At 39.2% G+C, this 23,464-nt stretch overlaps 1 pseudogene; it reads right to left on the bottom strand.

Annotated features, from left to right (window-relative positions):
• Positions 1 to 21,451: 21,451 nt before the first annotated feature.
• On the bottom strand, positions 21,452 to 22,382 carry LOC138083562 (olfactory receptor 4D1-like; annotated as a pseudogene).
• Between the last annotated feature and the right edge of the window lie 1,082 nt (positions 22,383 to 23,464).

Genomic DNA, 23,464 nt, shown 5'->3' with positions numbered 1-23,464 from the left:
AAATGAATTAAAATGAAAACACAACAACCCAAAACCCATAGGACACAGTAAAACAGTGCTAAGGGGAAAGTTCATAGCAATACAGGCATACCTCAAGAAACAAGAAAAAAGTCAAATAAATAACCTAACTCTGCACCTGAAGCAACTAGAAAAGGAAGAAATGAAGAACCCCAGGGTTAGCAGAAGGAAAGAAATCTTAAAAATTAGGGCAGAAATAAATGCAAAAGAAACACAAGTGACCATAGCAAAAATCAACAAAGCCAAAAGCTGGTTCTTTGAAAGGATAAATAAAATTGACAAACCATTAGCCAGACTCATCAAGAAACGAAGGGAGAAAAGTCAAATCAATAAAATTAGAAATGAAAATGGAGAGATCACAACAGACAACCCAGAAATACAATGGATCATAAGAGACTACTATCAGCAATTATATGCCAATAAGATGGACAACGTGGAAGAAATGGACAAATTCTTAGAAAAGTACAACTTTCCAAAACTGAACCAGGAAGAAAATCTTAACAGACCCATCAGTTCAGTTCAGTTCAGTTCAGTTCAGTCACTCAGTCGTGTCTGACTCTGCGACCCCATGAATTGCAGCACACCAGGCCTCCCTGTCCATCACCATCTCCCCGAGTTCACTCAGACTAACGTCCATCGAATCCATGATGCCATCCAGGCATCACAAGCATGGAAATTGAAACTGTAATCAGAAATCTTCCAGCAAACAAAAGCCCAGGTCCAGACGGCTTCACAGCTGAATTCTACCAAAAATTTAGAGAAGAGCTAACACCTATCCTACTCAAACTCTTCCAGAAAATTGCAGAGGAAGGTAAACTTCCAAACTCATTCTATGAGGCTGCCATCACCCTAATACCAAAACCTGACAAAGATACTACAAAAAAAGGAAACTACAGGCCAATATCACTGATGAACATAGATCCAAACATCCTTAACAAAATTCCAGCAATCAGAATCCAACAACACATTAAAAAGATCATACACCATGACCAAGTGGGCTTTATCCCAGGGATGCAAGGATTCTTCATATCCACAAATCAATCAATGTAATACACCACATTAACAAATTGAAAAATAAAAGCCATATGATTATCTCAATAGATGCAGAGAAAGACTTTAACAAAATTCAACATCCATTTATGATTTAAAAAAAAAAAACAAACCTCTCCAGAAAGCAGGAATAGAAGGAACATACCACAACATAATAAAAGCTATATATGACAAACCCACAGCAAACACTATCCTCAATGGTGAAAAAGTGAAAGCATTTCCCGTAAAGTCAGGAACACGACAAGGGTGCTCACTTTCACCACTACTATTCAACATAGTTTTGGAACTTTTGGCTACAGCAATCAGAGCAGAAACAGAAATAAAAGGAATCCAAACTGGAAAATAAGTAAAACTCTCACTGTTTGCAGATGACATGATCCTCTACATAGAAAACCCTAAAGACTCCACCAGAAAATTAGTAGAGCTAATCAATGAATATAGTAAAGTTGCAGGATATAAAATCAACACACAGAAATCCCTTGCATTCCTATATGCTAATAATGAGTAAACAGAAAGAGGAATTCATGAAACAATTCCATTCACCATTGCAATGAAAAAAATAAAATACTTAGGAATATATGTACCTAAAGAAACTAAAGACCTGTATATAGAAAACTATAAAACACTGATGAAAGAAATCAAAGAGGACACTAATAGATGGAGAAATATACCATGTTCATGGATCAGAAGAATCAACATAGTGAAATGAGTATACTACCCAAAGCAATCTATAGATTCAATGCAATCCCTATCAAGCTACCAAAGGTATTTTTCACAGAGCTAGAACAAATAACTTCACAATTTGTATGGAAATACAAAAAACCTCGAATAGCCAAAGCAATCTTGAGAAAGAAGAGTGGAACTGGAGGAATCAACCTGCCTGACTTCAGACTCTACTACAAAGCCATAGTCATGGTACAGGCACAAAGACAGAAATATAGATCAGTGGAACAAAACAGAAAGCCAGAGATAAGTCCACGCACCTATGGACACCTTATCTTTGACAAAGGAGGCAAGAATATACAATGGAGAAAAGACAATCTCTTTAACAAGCGGTGCTGGGAAAACTGGTCAACCACTTGTAGAAGAATGGAACTAGAACACTTTCTAACACCATACACAAAAATAAACTCAAAATGGATTAAAAAGCTAAATGTAAGACCAGAAACTATAAAACTCCTAGAGGAGAACATAGACAAAACACTCTCAGACATAAACCACAGCAGGATCCTCTATGACCTACCTCCCAGAGGAATGGAAATAAAAGCAAAAATAAACAAATGGGACCTAATTAAAATTAAAAGCTTCTGCACAACAAAGGAAACTATAAGAAAGGTGAAATGACAGCCTTCAGAATGGGAGAAAATAATAGCAAATGAAGCAACTGACAAAGAATTAATAAAAGTATACAAGCAACTCCTGCAGCTCAATTCCAGAAAAATAAACAACCCAATCAAAAAATGGGCCAAAGAACTAAACAGACATTTCTCCAAAGAAGACATACAGATGGCTAACAAACACATGAAAAGATGCTCAGCATCATTCATTATCAGAGAAATGCAAATCAAAACCCCAATGAGGTACCATTTCAAGCCAGTCAGAATGGTTGTGATCCAAAAGTCTACAAGCAATAAATTCTGGAGAGGGTGTGGAGAAAAGGGAACCCTCTTACACTGTTGGTGGGAATGCAAACTAGAACAGCCACTATGGAGAACAGTGTGGAGATTCCTTAAAAAACTGGAACTAGAACTGCCATATGACCCAGCAATCCCACTGCTGGGCATACACACTGAGGAAACCAGAATTGAAAGAGACATGTGTACCCCAATGTTCATTGCAGCACTGTTTATAAAAGCCAGGACATGGAAGCAACCTAGATGTCCAGCAGCAGAGAAATGGATAAGAAAGCTGTGGTACATATACACAATGGAGTATTACTCAGCCATTAAAAAGAATACATTTGAATCAGTTCTAATGAGGTGGATGAAACTGGAGCCTATTATACAGAGTGAAGTAAGCCAGAAAGAAAAACACCAATACAGTATACTAACGCATATATATGGAATTTAGAAAGATGGTAACAATAACCCTGTATGCGAGACAGCAAAAGAGACACAGATGTAAAGAACAGTCTTTGGACTCTGTGGGAAAGGGAGAGGGTAGGATGATTTGGGAGAATGGCCTTGAAACATGTATAATATCATACATGAAATGAATCGCCAGTCCAGGTTCAGTGCATGATACAGGATACTTGTGGCTGGTGCACTGGGATGATCCAGAGGGTTGGTACAGGGAGAGAGGAGGGAAGGGGGTTCAGGATGGGGAACACGTGTATACCAGTGGCAGATTCATGTCAATGTATGGCAAAACCAATACAATATTGTAAAGTAATTAACCTCCAATTAAAATAAATAAATTTATATTTTTAAAAATGGTCATCTGAGTTAAATTCAACCATTCCAGTCTATTTTAGTTCACTGATTCCTAAAATGTCAATGTTCACTCTTGCCATCTCCTGTTTGACCACTGTCAATTTGTCCTGGTTCATGGACCTAACATTCCAGGTTCCTATGCAATATCGCTTTTCACAGCAATGGACTTTACTTCCATCACCAGTCACATCCACCACTGGGTGTTGCTTTCACTTTGGCTTCATTTCTTCATTCTTTCTGGAGTTAATTCTCCACTGATTTCTTTCATTAGTGTCTTATGATTTTCTGTATACAGTTCTTTCATCTCCTTAGGTAAGTCTATTCCTAGATATTTATTTTTTTATTTTTAATTGATTTTTTTAATTTAAATTTTATTTTTTTACTTTACAATACTGTATTGGTTTTGCCATACATTGACATGAATCCACCACAGGTGTACATGAGTTCCCAACCCTGAACCCCCCTCCCACCACCCTCCCCATATCATCTCTGGGTCATCCCAGTGCACCCCCAAGCATCCTGTATCCTGTATCGAACCTAGACTAGCGATTCATTTCTTACATGATAGTATACATGTTTCAATGCCATTCTCCCAAATCATCCCACCCTCTCCCTCTCCCACAGAGTCCAAAATCTGTTCTTTACATCTGTGTCTTTTTTGCTGTCTCGCATATAGGATTATCATTACCATCTTTCTAAATTCCATATAGATGTGTTAGTATACTGTATTGGTGTTTTTCTTTCTGGCTTACTTCACTCTGTATAATAGGCTCCAGTTTCATCCACCTCATTAGAACTGATTCAAATGTATTCTTTTTAATGGCTGAGTAATACTCCATAGTGTATTCCTAGATATTTAATTCTTTTTGTTGCAGTGGTGGATGGGATTGATTCTTTAATTTCTCTTTCTGATTTTTCATTGTTAGTATATAGAAATGCAAGTGATTTCTGTGTATTGATTTTGTATCCTGCAACTTTGCTAAATTAACTGATTAGCACTAGTAACTTTTTGATACTATCTTTAGGGTTTTCTATGTACAGTATCATGTCATCTGCGAACAGTGAGAGCTTTACTTCTTCTTTTCTGATCTAGATTCCTCTTATTTCTTTTTTTTTTTTTTCTCTGATTGCTGGAGGTAGGACTTCCAGAACTATGTTGAATAATACCGGTGAAAGTGAACACCCTAGTCTTTTGCCTGATTTTAGGGGTAATCCTTTCAGTTTGTCACCATTGGGAATAATGTTTGCTGTAGGCTTATCATATATGGGCTTTACTATGTTGAGGTAGGTTCCTTCTATGCCCATTTTTTAAAGAGTTTTAATCATAAATGGCTGCAGAATTTTTTCAAAGGCTTTTTCTGCATCTATTGAGATGATCATATGGTTTTTATCTTTCAATTTGTTAATATGGTGTATCACATTGATTGATTTGCATATATTGAAGAATCCTTGCATTTCTGGAATAAACCAAACTTGATCATAGTGTATGAGATTTTTGATGTGTTGCTGAATTTGAATTTTGTTTGCTAAAACTTTTTGAGGATTTTTGCATCTATGTTCATCAGTGATATTGGCCAGTAGTTTTCTTTTTTTGCGTTGTCTTTGTCTGGTTTTGGTATCAGGGTGATAGTGGCCTCATAGAATGAGTTTGGAAGTGTTGCTTCCTCAGCAATTTTTTGAAAGAGTTTTAGAAGGATAGGCATTAGCTCTTCTCTAAATGTTTGATAGAATTCTGTGAAGCCATATGGTCCTGGGCTTTTGTTTTTCGTGAGATTTTTTATCACAGCTTCAATTTCACCACTTGTAATTGGGTTGTTCGTAATTTCTATTTCTTCCTCGTTCAGTCTTGGAGGGTTGAACTTTTCTAAGTACTGTCCATTTCTTCCAGGTTGTCCATTTTATTGCCATATAGTTGTTCATAATAGTCTCTTATAATTCTTTGTATTTATATATTGTCTGTTTCAACCTCTCCTTTTTCATCTCTAATTTTGTTGATTTCATTCTTCTCTCCTTTTCTTGATGAGTTTGACTAAAGGTTTATTGATTTTGTTTATCTTCTTAAAGAATAGCTTTTAGTTTTATTAATGTTTACTACTGTTTCTTTCATTTCTTTTTCATTTATTTCTTTATGATTTCTTTCCATCTAATAATTTTGGAAGTTTTGGCTCTTCTTTTTCCCATTATTTTAGGTGTAAAGTTAGGTCGTCTATTTGACGTTTTTGTTGTTTCTTGAGGTAGGATTATATTGCTATAAACTTCCCTCTTGGCTTTTGCTGCATCCCATAGGTTTTGAGTTGTCGTGTTTTCATTGTCATTTGTCTCTAGAAATTTTTTGATTTCCCTTTCGATTTCTTTGGTAACCTGTTGGCTATTTAGAAAAGTGTTGTTTAATCTCCCTGTGTTTGTGTTTCTTACAGTTTTTTTCTTGTAATTGATATCTAGTTTCATAGCACTGTGGTCAGAGAAGATGCTTGATATGATTTCAATTTTCTTAAATTTACCGAGGTTTGATTTGTGACCCAAGATGTGGTCTATCCTAGAGAATGTTCCATGTGCACTTGAGAAGAAGGTGTATTCTTCTGCATTTGGATGGAATGTCCTGAAGATATCAATGAGATCCATCTCATCTAATGTATCATTTAAGACTTGTGTTTCCTTATTAATTTTCTGTTGTGATGATCTGTCCATTGGTGTGAGTGGGGTGTTAAAGTCTCCTACTATTATTGTGTTACTGTCAATTTCTCCTTTTATGTCTGTTAGTGTTTGTCTTATGTATTGAGGTGCTCCTATGTTGGGTGCATAGATATTTACAATTGTTATGTCTTCCTCTTGGACTGATCCCTTGATCATTATGTAGTGTCCTTCCTTATCACTTTTAATCTTTATTTTAAGGTCTGCTTTGTCTGATATGAGGATTGCTACTCCAGCTTTCTTTTGCTTCCCATTTGTATGGAAGATATTTTTCCATTCTCTCACTTTCAGTGCATATGTGTCATGAGGTCTGAAGTGGGTTTCTTGTAGACAGCATATATATGGGTCTTGTTTTTGTATCCATTCAGCCAGTCTGTGTCTTTTGGTTGGTGCATTTAGCCATTTACACTTAAAGTAATTATTGATATACATGTTCCTATTGCCATTTTCTTAATTGTTTGGGGTTGATTTTGAAGATCTTTTTTCTTCTTTTGTATTTCTGGACTATACAAGTCCCTTTAACATTTGTTGTAAAGCTGATTTGGTGGTACTGAATTCTCTTAACTTTTGCTTTTCTGAAAAGATTTTGATTTCTCCATCAATTTTGAATGAGATCCTTGCTGGGTACAGTAATCTTGGTTGTAGATTATCCCCTTTCAGTACTTTAAATATATCCTGCCATTCCCTTCTGGCCTGCAGAGTTTCTGCTGAAAGATCAGCTGTTAAGCATATGGGGTTTCCTTTGCATGTTACTCGTTTCTTCTCCCTTGCTGCTTTTAATATTCTTTATTTGTGTTTAGTCTTTGTTAGTTTGATTAGTATGTATCTTGGTATGTTTCCCCTTGGGTTTATCCTGTGTGGGACTCTTTGTGCTTCTTGGACTTGATTATTTCCTTTTCCATGTTGGGGAAATTTTCAACAATAATCTCTTCAAAAATTTTCTCACACCCTTTCTTTCTCTCTTTCTTTTCTGGGACCCCTATAAGTCAAATGTTGTTGCATTTGATATTGTCCCAGAGGCCTCTGAGACTATCCTCAGTTCTTTTCATTATTTTTACTTTATTCTGCTCTTCAGAATTTATTTCCACCATTTTATCTTCCAGTTCACTGATTTGTTTCTTCTGGGCTTCAGATATTCTGCTATTGATTCCTTCTAGAGTTTTTAATTTCAGTAATTGTGTTGTTTTTCTCTGTATGTTTATTCTTTAATTTTTCTAGGTCTATGTCAATTGATTCTTGCATTTTCTCCATTTGGTTTTCAAGGTTTTTGATCATTTAACTACCATTTTTCTGAATTCTTTTTCAGGTAGTTTGCCTATTTTCTCTTCATTTATTTGGACGTCTGTGTTTCTAGTTTATTCCTTCATCTGTGTAGTATTTCTCTGCCTTTTCATTATGTTTTTTTTTTTAACTTATTGTCTTTGAGGTCTCCTTTTCCCAGGCTTCAAGACTGAATTCTTTCTTACTTTTGGTTTCTGCCCTCTTAAGGTTGGTCCAATGGTTTGTTTAAGTTTTGTATAGGGTGAGATTTGTGCTAAGTTTTTTGTTTGTTTGTTTGTTTGTTTGTTTGTTTTTCCTCTGATGGTCAAGGTTGAGTGAGGCAGTAATCCTGTCTGCTGATGATCGGGTTTGTATTTTTATTTTTTTGTTGTTTAGATGAGGCATCCTGCACAGGATGCTACTGGTGGTTGGGTGATGCTGGGTCTTGTAGTCAAGTGGCTTCCTTTGTGTGAGTTCTGACTACTTGATACTCTCTAGGGTTAGCTCTCTGGTAGTCTAGGGTCTAGGAGTCAGTGCTCCCACTCCAAAGGCTCAGGGCTTGATCTCCGGTCAGGAATGAAGATTCCACATCTGGTTTGTTATGGGATTAAGTGAGATTAAGACAAATATCTAAAAATGAGAAGCCAAGGAAAAACTCCAGACAAATGACAGTTACAAAATCAGGCAAATATTAATTAAAATAATGGAATATATACATATGCATCCTATGTCAGTCCTAAAGGAAGTCAGTCCTGAATATTCATTGGAAGGACTGATGCTGAGGCTGAAACTCCAATACTTTCCCCACCTGATGGGAAGAATTGACTCATTTGGAAAGACCCTGATGCTGGGAAAGTTTGAAGGCGGGAGGAGAAGGGGATGGCAGAGGATGAGATGGTTGGATGGCATCACCAATTCAATGGATGTGGGTTTGAGCAAACTCTGAGAGTTGGTGATGGACAGGGAGGCCATGCTGCAGTCCATGGGGTCGCAAATAGTCAGACATGACTGAGCGACTGAACTGAACTTAACGTATACATCCATGAGCAAAGTCAAAACAGTCCAACAAAAAATAAATTACAGTAGATTGACCCAGTGAACACAGGAAATCCAAAATTTTATTTACCAGTTAAGAATAAAACTAACTAAAGCACAAATTGGAAAACAAAACTAGAGCAGGGTGCCAAGTGGGGAATAAAACAATGAAAACACAAACTAACAAATACGCTGAAAGGAAAGGAAAGAAAGAATAGATATTCAAAGTTAATTAGAAGTAGATAAAGAAGATTTATATATATTAAAGGTTAACTGTAAGGGGGAAAAAACAGTAGGGAAGGTAAACAAAGGAATAAATGTAGAAAAACTATAATAGGTTAAAAAAATTAAAAACTAAAATTATAAAAAAGAGAAAAGTTAAAAGAAAAATGGAAGGAGAAAGGAAAAAGGAAAACTACACAGAACTGGCACCTTGTTTTAGCTTTGTTTTCCAATTTGTGCTTTAGCTAGTTTTATTCTGATAGATATATTTTTGGTTTCCTTTGTTTGCCAGGTCAATGTATTGTACTATATTTTTGTTGGACTGTTTTGATTTTGCTTATAGGTATATGTGTATATTCAGTCATACTTTTTATTATTATTATAATCTTCTGCATCTATGTTGGATTTTGCAGTTCTTTATAGTTTTCCTTTTATTTTTTCTTTCTTCTTCCATTTTTTCTTTTTCTCTTTTTTATAATTTTAGTTTTTAATTTTTTAAACCTACTACAGTTTTTCTACATTTATTCCTTTGTTTGCCTTCCCTACTGTTCTTTTCCCCTCACAGTTAATCTTTAATGTATATAAATCTTCTTCATCAATCAGAATTGAAAGAGATACATGTATCGCAATGTTCATCACAGCACTGTTTACAATAGCTAGGACATGGAAGCAACCTAGATGTCCATCAGTAGATGAATGGATAAGAAAGCTATGGTACATATACACAATGGAATATTACTCAGCTATTAAAAAGAAGGCATTTGAATCAGTTCTAATGAGGTGGATGAAACTGGAGCCTATTATACAGAGTGAAGTAAGTCAGAAAGAAAAATACCAATACAGTATATTAATGCATATATATGGAATTTAGAAAGATGGTAATGATGACCCTATATGTGAAACAGCAAAAGAGACACAGATGTAAGTAACAGACTTTTGGACTCTGGGAGAAGGCGAGGGTGGGATGATTTGAGAGAATAGCATTGAAACATGTATATTGCCACATGTGAAATAGATCTCCAGTCCAGGCTTGATGCATGAGACAGGGTGCTCAGGGCTGGTGCACTGGGATGACCCTGAGTGATGGGATGGTGAGGGAGGTGGGAGGGGGGTTCAGGATAGGGAACACATGTACACCCATGGCTGATTCATGTCAGTTCAGTTCAGTTCAGTCACTCAGTCATGTCCGATTCTTTGTGACCCCATGAATCTCAGCACACCAGGCCTCCCTGTCCATCACCAACTCCTGCAGTTTACCCAAACTCATGTCCATCGAGTCGGTGATGTCATCCAGCCATCTCATCCTCTGTCATCCCCTTTTCCTCCTGCTGCCAATTCCTCCCAGCATCAGAGTCTTTTCCAGTGAGTCAACTCTTCGCATCAGGTGGCCAAAGTATTGGAGTTTCAGCTTCAGCATCAACCCTTCCAATGAACACCCAGGGCTGATCTCCTTTAGGTTGGACTGGTTGGATCTCCTTGCAGTCCAAGGGACTCTCAAGAGTCTTCTCCAACACCACAGTTCAAAAGCATCAATTCTTTGGCATTCAGCTTTCTTCACAGTCCAAATCTCACATTCATACATGATTACTGGAAAAACCATAGCCTTGACTAGACAGACCTTTGTTGGCAAAGTAATGTCTCACATTTTTAATATGCTCTCTAGGTTGATCTTAACTTTTCTTCCAAGGAGTAAGCATCTTTTAATTTCATGGCTGCACTCACCATCTGCAGTGATTTTGGAGCCCCCAAAAATAAAGTCTGACACTGTTTCCCCATCTATTTCCCATGAAGTGATGGGACGAGATGCCATGATCTTCGTTTTCTGAATGTTGAGCTTTAAGCCAACTTTTTCACTCTCCTCTTTCATTTTCATCAAGAGGCTTTTTAGTTCCTCTTCACTTTCTCCCATAAGGGTGGTGTTATCTGCATATCTGAGGTTATTGATATTTCTCCCAGCAATCTTGATTCCAGCTTGTGCTTCTTCCAGCCCAGCGTTTCTCATGATGTACTCTGCATAGAAGTTACATAAGCAGGGTGACAATATACAGCCTTGACATACTCCTTTTCCTATTTGGAACCAGTCTGTTGTTCCATGTGAAGTTCTAACTGTTGCTTCCTGACCTGCATACAGATTTCTCAAGAGGCAGGTCAGGTGGTTTGGTATTCCCATCTCTTTCAGAATTTTCCATAGTTTATTGTGATCCACACATTCAAAGGCTTTGGCATAGTCAATAAAGCAGAAATAGATGTTTTTCTGGAACTCTCTTGCTTTTTTGATGATCCAGTGGATGTTGGCAATTTAATCTCTGGTTTCTCTGCCTTTTCTAAAACCAGCTTGGGCATCTGGAAGTTCACAGTTCACGTATTGCTGAAGCCACTACAATACTGTAAAGTAATTAGCCTCTGATTAAAATTAATTAATTAATTAATTAAAGAAAAAAGATTTACATACATTAAAGGTTAACTGCAAGGGGAAAAGAATGGTATGAAAGGTAAACCAAGGAATAAATGGATAAAAATTAAAGTTTTTAAAAATTTTTAAAAAGAGAAAAGAGAGAGAGAAAAGAAATTAGGAAACTCCACAGAATTGCAAAAACCCAATGTAGAGGCAGAGATTCATGCCAACAATAAAAAATGTGACTGAGAAAAAAAATGCTCAAAAGCTTAATTAAATTTCATACTGTCAATAAAATCAACAACTACAGCAGAGGGAGAAAAAAAGAAAAAGAAAAAGTCCAAAAGAATCTACAGAACAAGTCAAAACATAAGAATAATAAGTGTTTTTCTTGAGTCACTGCTGTCAGAGACCTTTCCCTCGCTGGGTGGCATAATCTACCTCACCTCCCTGGGATGCCCTCCAACACTGTGCTGACCTCTGAACCTGCTGTGGGGGCAGCTCAGATTCTAATCTGGTCCTACTCCTGTGTGTTCTTGCCTCCAGAGTCCACAGTTAACTAGTGTGCTTTCTTTCATGGCAGCTGTCAATGTCCTTTTTTTTTTTTTTTTATTTTTTATTTTTTTTCTTTTTTTTTTTAATTTTTTATTTTTTTTAAATCTTTAATTCTTACATGTGTTCCCAAACATGAATCCCCCTCCCACCTCCGTCCCCATAACATCTCTCTGGGTCATCCCCATGCACCAACCCCAAGCATGCTGTATCCTGCGTCAGACATAGACTGGCGATTCAATTCTTACATGATAGTATACATGATAGAATGCCATTCTCCCAAATCATCCCACCCTCTCCCTCTCCCTCTCAGTCCAAAAGTCTGTTATACACAGCTGTGTCTTTTTTCCTGTCTTGCATACAGGGTCCTTTTATATATTCCATAGACATAGTCTGCCTAGTTGATCACATGGATTTAATCTGCAGCTTGTACAGCTGGTGGGAAGATTTGGGGTCTTCTTCCTTAGACACACTGTCCCTGGGTTTCAACTGTGGTTTTATTTACACCTCTGCATGTGGGTCATCCACTGGGGTTTGCTCCTGAGGCTGCCCTGGAGGACTTGGGTTTGCCCCCGTGAGGGCCAGCTGTGGAGGTGGTGCAGCTGCTTGGGTCACAGGGGTTCTGGCAGCATCAGGTACTCAGGGGAGTTGGTGGCTAGGCAAGAAGGGAATATAGTGCTCTAGAAGGGTATGGCAATCAATATTGGCCAATACTCTCCAGTATTCTTGCCTGGAGAACACCCCCTACTCCCTGACTGGGAAGCCTAGCTGGCCACAGTCTACAGGGTCGCAAAGAGTCGGACACTACTGAAGTGATCCTGCCCGTACAGATGGAAGACTTTTTTGCCTGTGGCGGCTCTGCCCCAGTGAGAGTTGAGTGTGAAGGTGGTGCAGCTGCTCGGCTTTCGGGGACCCTGGCAGCACCAAGCGTGCAGGGACACGGACTGCCTCCGCTGAAGGACTTTTGGCCCTCTCACAGTCTTTTTTTCGAGCCTCTTGTAACTGGTGCTCAGAAGGTCTCTTTGGCCAGTCTTTCTCTGTAGCTGTGCCTGTTCAGGCACTTAGAGGGCTCCCTTGCCTGGGGTCCTTCTCTGTAGATCGGTGCAACAGGCACTTAAAGGGGCGCCCTGGGTGGGGTCCTTCTCTGTAGTTCCCTGTGTCAGGCATTTGGCCAGCCTCTCTATTGTTCAGCTGCCATAGCTGGCAGGTGGGGAGAGAGAGGCTATGGTGATGGCTCCACCCCCAGGTGTGACTCAGCAGTATCTGCTTGCTTCAGTGGCTGCCTGACTTTCCTCCCCAGGCATTTCTCACACAGTCTCCTCCCTCACATCCCTTCTCTGGCTCAATCCCTCTCTCCGCAGTCAACAGCAGCCCTCGCCCTGGGATTGCTCTACAATCCCTCAACTCCAGCTCCCAGCCACTGCATCTTCCAGGGAACCTGCATCCCTGTCCAGGGTACGTATGGCTGCAGCAAGGACTCTCTGATTCTCATTCCCTTTAGTTTGCTGCAGATTCGCTGTTTCACTCTCAGCCTTAACTCTTTCTCCTCTGACTCAGACAATTGCCCTGATGTGAGGACCAGAGTTCTCCCACCTGCCAAGGGCAGGTCCAGTCCTACTAAGACTCCTGTTTTTCCCCTTGGTTCCTTCATCCTACCTAGCTTTGCATGGTTCTATATATTCTTTTTTGCTGGTCAGGTACTCCTGTCTGCTCTCAGCTGGTGTTCTGGATGAAGTTCTGTGTCTGAAGGTGTATGTATGTATCCATGTATGTGTGTATGTATGAAGGTACATCCTTGGATGTATCCTTGTATCCTTCCTGATGTATCCATGGAGAGAGAAGTACTCCACGTCCATCTATTTCTCCACCATCTTATTCTCTGTTTTTTACTGTTTTTATAATCAGGTAATTTTAAGTAAAGAAAATCATCCTAGCTAATCTGCATGTACCTGATTCGATAAGTTAAAAGACTTTAAGAGCAGAACCAAGGTTTCCTTGAGAAAGATGAAATCCTGGACTGCAGCTTCATAGCTAAGAGTTTCAGCCTGCTCTTCCTATTGGCCTACTCTACAGATTTCATGCTTACCCTCGCCAGTCTCACAATCAGGAAGGAATTCCTTGCAATGAATCTCTCTCTCTCTCTCTCTCTCTCTCTCTCTCTCTCTCTGTGTCCCCTATCTCTATCTCTCTCCGTCTCCTCAGCATGCAGATTATTTTGAGGTGAAAACAATAAACCCAAAAGACTCAGGAAGAAACTTTGACCTTCCTCTTTAATTTCAAAACAAATTTAGATGGAGGACCTGTTCCCTGAATGGAGATATCACCAGAAACACCCACAAATAATGTGGGCTAAATATTGAGTGGGCGAGGTGGGCAGGCCTAGATAGTGTCCACTCTGTGTTTCATTGTCTCCACATGGCCTAGCAAGCATTTATTTACCAAACACTTTCTTTTCCATCTCTGTGCAAACTGTCTTTCTCCCTTTCGGAGTCCCATACCCCTTCCTCCAACACCTTCTTTTGTCTTTAGCTGAAGATAGTATTTAAGTGAAGGTTCCAGCCATTTTGTTGAGTTACTCAGTTTCCCTGAATCTCTCCCATGTATACATGTTCTCAAACTTTTATTTTCTTCTATTAATCTGTCTCATGTCATTTTCATTCTTAGACCAGCAAGAATAACTTAATAAAGTAAAATTTTTCCCTCCCCAACATTTCCATATCATACTAGTCCTGTTTCTCTGGTGGAATTCTGACCGATACAACACTTCTAATGGATTGTATGTGAAGTAAACTTCATAGGTAAAGTTATTGAGGTTATTTCTCTCCTTACATTTATATTACTCCTAAACTTGATTATTAGTACAAGTGGAATGGTGAGATCAAGGGATTAATGAGGCTGTTTGTTGTTGTTAAGTTCCTAAGTCGTGTCTGACCCTTTTGCGATCTCGTGGACTGTAGCCCGCCAGGCTCCTCTGTCCATGGGATTTCCCAGGCAAGAATACTGGAGTGGGTTGCCATTTCTTTCTCCAGGGAAATTCCTGACCCAGGGATTGGACTCAAGTCTCCTGTGTCTCCTCCCACTGGCAAGTGGCTTCTATACCATTGAACCACCACAGAAACCCAATGATGTGAGAACAAGTGAATTATTCTCTGGACCATAATTATTCCAGTAGAATCATATATAGCCTTCTCTCAGCAACTTTTAAGAGAGCTGCTTTCACTAATCATGTAAACAAAATAACTGAAAGGAAGTTCTTGACTTGATTGTTCAGATCCTGAGGAACTAGATGCCTAACTATCTTGGCTTCATATTAAAATATTGATGGGAGGTTTTTTTTCAATGGTGAATGGGAGTGTGTGAAAAACTGATATTAACTGAACACTTACTATTAATAGTGCTAAGTGCTGTGCTGGCTGTTTGATATTTACCTCATTGGCACACACCACGCTGTGAGGTGAATATTATGTGAATTTTGCAGCTAAAAATGTTGAGGTTGAATGATCTCCAAGTGGCTTTCTTGGTGGCTCAGTCAGTAAGGAATCCACCTGCAATGGATTCAAACCCTGTGTTGGGAAGATCCCCTGGAAAAGGAAATGGAAACCCACGCCAGTATTCTTGACTGGGAAATCCCATGGACCGAGGAACCTGGCAGGCTACAGTCCATGGGTGAGAGGGTAACACGGAGGAAGGCCAGGGGTCTCCAAACGGAGGAAACAGCCTGCAAGTGTCAGACATTTCTATCTCCCTTAAGCGGCAGGAGGAAACAAACTAGTGATATTTTTTCCTTCTCTATACAAAATTTTAAAAGATGTTTCTCTTAAAATATTGTGTTGCCAAAATGAAGCCTGGTTTCACCTGAAGTTAACCAATGCCTTTTTCTTTCTTGGAAATGTTTGTCTTAAGCTATGCTAATGTACTATGCATTTACCCCAAACTCTGTCTTCAAGTTGGTTCTGCCTCTTGGCTCAGAACCTACTTGACAAACCAGTATGCTATACTCAGATATTGTTCCCCTAATCTATGTAAGTGAAACTATTTGTATGGTGATCTGCCCTTCTTCAAGATTCAAGTTAATCATTTTATGGCCCAGGATGAACCATTTGGTGCCAAGGCTATCCCAAAATGCATCTTATGGGTGAGGGGCCAGGTGCCATTCTGAGTTTTAAGACACTAACAGACTGCTTTCTTTTCCTTTCTTTCACTAACAGACTGCTAGTGACTATATAACATCCAGCTGAAGACTAACAGGGGGGTACTCTTTCTGCCCCCTTCTGATGCCTATGTCAAAAGCTTTCTCTATCTCTTTTATACTTTAATAAAACTTTATTACACAAAAGCTCTGAACAATCAAGCCTTGTCTCTGGCCCCGGATTGAATTCTTCTCCTCCGGGGGCCAAGAATCTTGGCGTCTTTGCGTGATTCAACATCAACCTTTCATGGGGTCACAAGAGTCTGACACAACTTAGTGACTAAACCACCACAAGAGGAGGAAGACCTGTGGGGATCTGAGTCCCACAGCCTCACAGCCTGTAATTGTCCCACTGTACTCTTCAAGACAAATTTTATTTTCTTAGGCTCCAAAATCACTGCAGATGGTAACTGCAGCCATGAAATTAAAAATGCTTGGTCCTTGGAAGGAAAACTATGACAAACATAGATAGCATATTACAAAGCAGAGACATCATTTTGCTAACAAAAGTCTGGATAGTCAAAGTTATGGTTTTCCCAGTAATCATGTACAGATGTGAGTGCTGAGCGCCAAAGAATTGATGCTTTTGAACTGTGATGCTTAAGAAGACTCTTGAGAGTCCCTTGGACAGAAAGGAGATCAAACCAGTCAATCCTAAAGGAAATCAACCATAAATATTCATTGGAAGGACTGTGCTGAAGCTGAAGCTCCAATACTTTGGCCACTGATGTGAAGAGTTGTCTCATTGGAAAAGACCCTGATGGTGGGAAAGATCAAAGGCAAAAGGAGAAGGGGTGGCAGGGGAAGAGGTAGTTGGATAGCATCATCGAGTGTGAGCAACTCTGAGAGATAGTGAAGGACAGGGAAGCCTGGTGTGCTGCAGTCCATAGGGTCACAAGGAGTTGGACAGGCCTGAGCCAACTGAACAACAACAGAGGAGATGGTCAGGACAATGAAATCAGGAAATTTGTCACAATAGGAACAATTAAAGGAAAGATGCTGCATCTGGAGAAGAGAAAAATTAGAGGATGAGAAAAGTATCGTCAGATAGTTAAAGGACTTTAGTGTAGAAAGGAAAACGCTATTCTGAGGGACACTCAGATTAAAAATGACACAGTCCATTTTCTCTCCCCTCATCTCCAAACACCCAGTGTGAATGGGGAAAATGTGTGAAATGGGGCAGGGAGGTAGAGGTGGAAAAAGATTGAACTCAGAGCTGCCATGACAGCTTGAAGAGCCTGTAACTTTTATTTCCTGGATGGGATGCTTGCTGGGAGAGAAGCAGAAACAAAAAAGCTCTGCATTATCTTTTCTTTTTTTTTTTTAGTATAAATGTATTTATTTTCATTGGAGGCTAATCACAATTTGTATTTGTTTTCCCATACATTGACATGACTCCACCACAGGTGTACACGTGTTCCCCATCCTGAAACCCCCTCCCATCTCCCTCCCCATCCCATCCATCTGGGTCATCCCAGTGCACCAGCCCCAGGTATCGTGTATCATGCATTGAACTTGGACTGGCGATTCGTTTCAAATATGATAATAAACATGTTTCAACGCCATTCTCCCAAATCATCCTACCCTCACCCTCTCCCACAGAGTCCAAAAGACTTTTCTATACATCTGTGTCTCTTTTGCTATCTTGCATACAGGGTTATTGTTACCATCTTTCTAAATTCCATATACATGCATTAGTATACTGTATTGGTGTTTTTCTTTCTGACTTACTTCACTCTGTATAATAGGCTCCAGTTTCATCCACCTCATTAGAACTGATTCAAATGCCTTCTTTTTAATAGCTGAGTAATATTTCATTGTGTATATGTACCACTGCATTCTTATCCATTCCTCTGCTGACGGACATCTAGGTTGCTTCCATGTCCTGGCTGTTATAAACAGTGCTGTGATGAACATTGGGGTACACATGTCTCTTTCAATTCTGGTTTCCTCAGTGTGTATGCCCAGCAGTGGGATTGCTGGGTCATATGGCAGTTCTATTTCCAGTTTTTTAAGGAATCTCCACACTGTTCTCCATAGTGGCTGCACTAGTTTGCATTTCCACCAACAGTGTAAGAGGGTTCCCTTTTTTCCACACCCTCTCCAGAATTTATTGCTTGTAGACTTCTAGATCACAGCCATTCTGACTGGTGTGAAATGGTACCTCATTGTGTTTTGATTTACATTTCTCTGATAATGAGTGATGTTGAGCATCTTTTCATGTGTTAGCCATCTGTATGCCTTCTTTGGAGAAATGTCTGTTTAGTTCTTTGGCCCCTTTTTCTTGATTGGGTTGTTTATTTTTCAGGAATTGAGCTGCAGGAGTTGCTTGTATACTTTTATTAATTCTTTGTCAGTTGCTTCATTTGCTATTATTTTCTCCCATTCTGAAGGCTGTCTTTTCACCTTGCTTATAGTTTCCTTTGTTGTGCAGAAGCTTTTAATTTTAATTAGGTCCCATTTGTTTATTTTTGCTTTTATTTCCATTCCTCTGGGAGGTGGGTCATAGAGGATCCTGCTGTGGTTTATGTCAGAGAGTGTTTTGCCTATGTTTTCCTCTAGAAGTTTTATAGTTTCTGGTCTTACATGTAGCTCTTTAATCCATTTTGAGTTTATTTTTGTGTATGGTGTTAGAAAGTGTTCTAGTTTCATTCTTTTACAAGTGGTTGACCCTTTTCCCAGCACCACTTGTTAAAGAGATTGTCTTTTCTCCATTGTATATTCTTGCCTCCTTTGTCAAAGATAAGGTGTCCATAGGTGCATGGACTTATCTCTGGCTTTCTCTTTTGTTCCATTGATCTATATTTCTCTTTGTGCCAGTACCATACTGTGTTGATGACTGTGGCTTTGTAGTAGAGCCTGAAGTCAGGCAGGTTGATTCCTCCAGTTCCATTCTTCTTTCTCAAGATTGCTTTGGCAATTCGAGGTTTTTTGTATTTCCATACAAATTGTGAAATTATTTGTTCTAGTTTTCTGAAAAGTACAGTTGGTAGCTTGATAGGGATTGCATAGAATCTATAGATTGCTTTGGGTAGTATACTCATTTTCACTATATTGAGTCTTCCAATCCATGACCATGGTATATTTCTCCATCTATTAGTGTCCTCTTTGATTTCTTTCACCAGTGTTTTATAGTTTTCTATATATAGGTCTTTTGTTTCTTTAGGTAGATATATTCTTAAATATTTTATTCTTTTCATTGCAATGGTGAATGGAATTATTTCCTGAATTTCTCTTTCTGTTTTCTCATTATTAGTGTATAGGAACGCAAGGGATTTCTGTGTGTTGATTTTATATCCTGCAACTTTACTATATTCATTGATTAGCTCTAGTAATTTTCTGGTGGAGTCTTTAGGGTTTTCTATGTAGAGGATCATGTCATCTGCAAACAGTGAGAGTTTTAATTCTTCTTTTCCAATTTGGATTCCTTTTATTTCTGTTTCTGCTCTGATTGCTGTGGCCAAAAGTTCCAAAACTATGTTGAATAGTAGTGGTGAGAGTGGGCACCCTTGTCTTGTTCCTGACTTTACGGGAAATGCTTTCAATTTTTCACCATTGAGGATAATGTTTGCTACTTCAGATCAACATTATTCATTGCCCAAGACTCTCACAAAGGAAGCATACCTCAAAGGAGATATAGTAAATATATATAAGCTATAGAAAAATAAATGAAAAGTAGATTTGAACTTGACAGGGAAAGAACAGGGTGCAAGAAAAAGAAATGCCTGTCTGGATAAGATATTATTCAATGTGTTGAGCAAATTTAAAAGTGAATAAAGCATGGCCCCATCCTCAAGGAGCCCTCATTCCAAAGAAGGAAGTCAACGGGAAAGGCAAAACCCCATGAGGTGGCAGCGTTGGATTGAACCCATATCTCAAATATGGACCACTAATAGACATGGCTTTGCCCTCTCTGGCCTTGGATCCTCAACCATACTACAGGACCCTCCTCTCAGCCATATTATGCAAGTGATGTGAAGATTAGGTTGGGAAACTAGAATAGCTTTCAGATTATCCAAGGAGTTTTTGTAGAAAAGGAAAAAATCCAAAAGGAAATACTCATATGGGAAATAGTTAGAAAATGTTAAAAGTGAGACCACTTCCAAAATACCACAGTGAGGAAGGAGGCAGAGAGCAGGGAGCGAAAAGAAATGATTGTTCCAGAGTTGAGATGAAAGTGCAGGCTATAGTTAGATTGAGAGAACATTAAAAGGGAAGGATTGGTAAGATTATTAAAGTTGGAAACTTTAAACGGGTTTTATATAAAGAGGCTGTGCCTCCTTCACCTGAATATTTTAGGGAAATGGATATTGTGTTTGGCTTGGGGAACACTTCCTTTGCCAAGTACTGTAAAACCAAAATCTATTGGGTTGGCTAAAAAGCTCATTTGATAAGATGTTATAGAAACTAACTTTTTCTTGGTTTGTGTCTAAAATATTTAACAAAATACTTTCTATATATATAGCCAGTGTCTATGTTGGTTATCAAACATAATTACAGAAGACACATCTGAAAACCATCTCTTAAAAACCAGACCAATACCTTTGAAATGACCTAGATGTTTCCTCCTGATTGGTTGACCTGTGATAAGGAAAATTCTAAAACTTGTGTTCATCACTGCACCATTTAAACATGTATATCCTTACCTGTATATCTTTAAGCAGTATTTGGTTTGTTTTGGGGGGCTTATAAAAATGGCACCATAGTGTATATATACAATGGACTATTACTGAGCCATAAAAAGGAATGAAATTGGGTCATTTGTAGTGATGTGAATGGGTGGACATAAAGTCTGTCATACAGAGTAAAGTAAGTCAGAGAAAAACAAATGTCACACATTAATGCATATGTGTGGACTCTAGAAAGACAGGACAGATGAGCCTGTTTACAGGGCAGGTATAGAGACACAGACACATGGACACTGGTGGAGGAGGCAGAAGAGCTGGGAGAGCAGAACTGACATAAATACACTATTGTGTGTAAACAGGTAGCTAGTGTGAAGCAGCTGTGTAGCACAGAGAGCTCAGCTCAGTGGTCTGTGACCTAGAGGGGCAGGATGGGAGTAGGTAGGAGGGAGTTTCAAGAGGGAGGGGATATAAAAATCCAACTAATGTTTTGGCCAGCCCAACATGACTAAAGTCCTAATGGAGGCTCCAAAAAAAAAAAGAAAGAAAAAAAGAAAGTGTTGAGCATTCATCACAGATATTCACCCATAGATGGGGAAATCTCTAAGTTTTCCCTTGTGATTATTTGAGACTCTGAGTTTCAAATTCCATCCATACCTCCTGCCTCAAAACTTGGAGTCAGAGGAACCATCTCCTGGCCAAGCTCTGCCCCTCACTTGCTCTTCATTGTTGAGCAAGTCACTTCTCTCCTAGTTTTCTGGCTTGTTAAACTGTTTAATATGATAACAACATATTCACTGTCAGTTTTGTGAGAATGAGACAAAAGTACAGAAGTACCTAATATAATATCTGACACAGAAGTAGGGACATAGAAATATTAGTTTAATCTCAACTGCTGCATTCCATAAAGACTTTCCTCCACTTCTTACATGGGGAAACAAAGGTTCAGAGAGATTTGTCATTTAAATTACCTATTTTAAGCTCACTCCTTGCTGGAAATCACTAGGCACTTGCCTAATCTCTTCATGGCTGCCTTCATCTCCTGGTTCCTCAGGGTGTAAATGATGAGGTTGAGCACAGGAGTCAAGACCCTGTAGCTGATGGATGCAGCCTTGTCCATGGAGAAGGGTGGGGCATAGAGATAGATACAGGGAATAAAGCTCAGAGACATGACAATGATGTGAGTAGTGCAAGTGGAAGCTGCCTTCCTCCTCGCCTGCCCTGAGTGGGACCTCAGCATCACCAGGATGACAGTATAAGAGATCAGAAGGAGCAAGAACCAGATGAGGACCAGCATCCCACTGCTGGAGATCATAAGGAACTCCAGGAGGGAGGTGTCAGTGCAGGCAAGTCTCAACACTTGTGGAATGTCACAGTAGAAGTTATCCAAGGTGTTAGGGCCACAAAAAGGCAATGGGAACATCAGAGCCAGCTGGACAATGGAGTAGACAAAGCCCCCTACCCAGGCAGCCACCTCTAGACCCACACACATTTGAGTGTTCATGATGGTGACATAATGGAGGGGCTGGGAGATGGCTATGTAGTGGTCACAGGCTAACACTGGGAGGAAGAAGACAGTCCCACCTCCCAGAAAGGGGAAGAAGATCTGGGTCATGCAGCCCTGGTAGGAGATGGTCTTGGTGTCATGCAAGAAGTCCACCAGCATCTTTGGGAAAGTGACTGTAGAATAGCAGATATCTATGACAGACTGATTTCAGAGAAGAAAATATATGGTTATGTGGAGCTGAGTCAATAGTCACTGTGACCATGATGAGGAGGGTTCCCACAATGGTGATGACATAGACAAATGGGAACACCACAAACAGGAATTTCTGGAACTCCTCCATCTGTAAGAACCCCAAGAGGACAAACTCTGACACCTGTATGATGTTTCCATGGGACCTTCCCCACATGCCTAGAGAGAAGCCATGCAAAATGAAAACCATAATAATTCAATCATTCTCCTTTGGAAAGTAAGGATTGAGTTGATCAAAGTCACTGTTGAGTACCACTCCCAAGTGGAACTTTGAAGAGCCTCCCAAGGAGATAAATATATATTTCAAGGCTTTCACACTCATCTCCCTAACCACACCCTACATTGTATTACAAGCATTAATACATTGCATTAATCATACAATGCTGTCCTTGTCCATGGGTCATGTCTGATTCACACTTGCTGTGTCTGTGAACCACAGGCTTCACAAATATAGTTGAACCAATCAATGGATTGATACACATGTCACCAAGTACCTATGACCACAAACATTATCAACCTAGGTGCCTAAATCCTGAGAAGATATTGAGATTAATGATTAATGAAGTTAGATAAACAGGTAGATGTTCTTCATGGTGAACATTTGATGGGCTTCCCACGGTTAATTTGCTAAAGAAAGAGAGATGTGTACTAGAAGAAATTGATGTGTACAAATTCAGAGGAAAATAAAGAAAAATAAGCAGTTGATTTTGGCCATAGTGAAGCTGGGATGCTTAGAGTTTCTCAAACCTTCCCACGTAAATAGTTCTCAAGTGGTGTTTGTTGTCATGGGGCCATCTGTGGGATAACTCAAAGCAGCCCAGGACAAGTGTAAAATCTCCTTAAATCCTCCTGTTATATTTTAAAACTTATATGAATTTTCTATTAAATATATATCTCTAGATAATCTTTGAAAGTCAAATTTTGTGGCTTGTAAATCTTTGTAAGACCAAAATATTATAGAAAAATAGAATAGGGGAGGGAGGGGGATCATGATGGTGGAGGAATAGGATGTGGAGTTCATCTTCTCCCACAAAAATATTGAAAATATACCTACAAGTGGAATGATTCATACAGAACAGCTACTGAATGCCAACAGAAGATCTCAGGCATCCAAAAAGACAAGAAAACTGGTAAACGATATTTGATTAATAAATACAAACAGGAAATCACAATGGTCAAGAACATTTAAAATATATATATTTATAAATAATACTCTACTAGAAAAAGAACAAACGGAAA

Source organism: Capricornis sumatraensis, chromosome 8, assembly GCF_032405125.1.
Source record: "Capricornis sumatraensis isolate serow.1 chromosome 8, serow.2, whole genome shotgun sequence".
NCBI lineage: Eukaryota > Metazoa > Chordata > Mammalia > Artiodactyla > Bovidae > Capricornis > Capricornis sumatraensis.
Note: the sequence above shows the minus strand (reverse complement) of the source record. Positions and strands in the feature narration are given on the sequence as shown.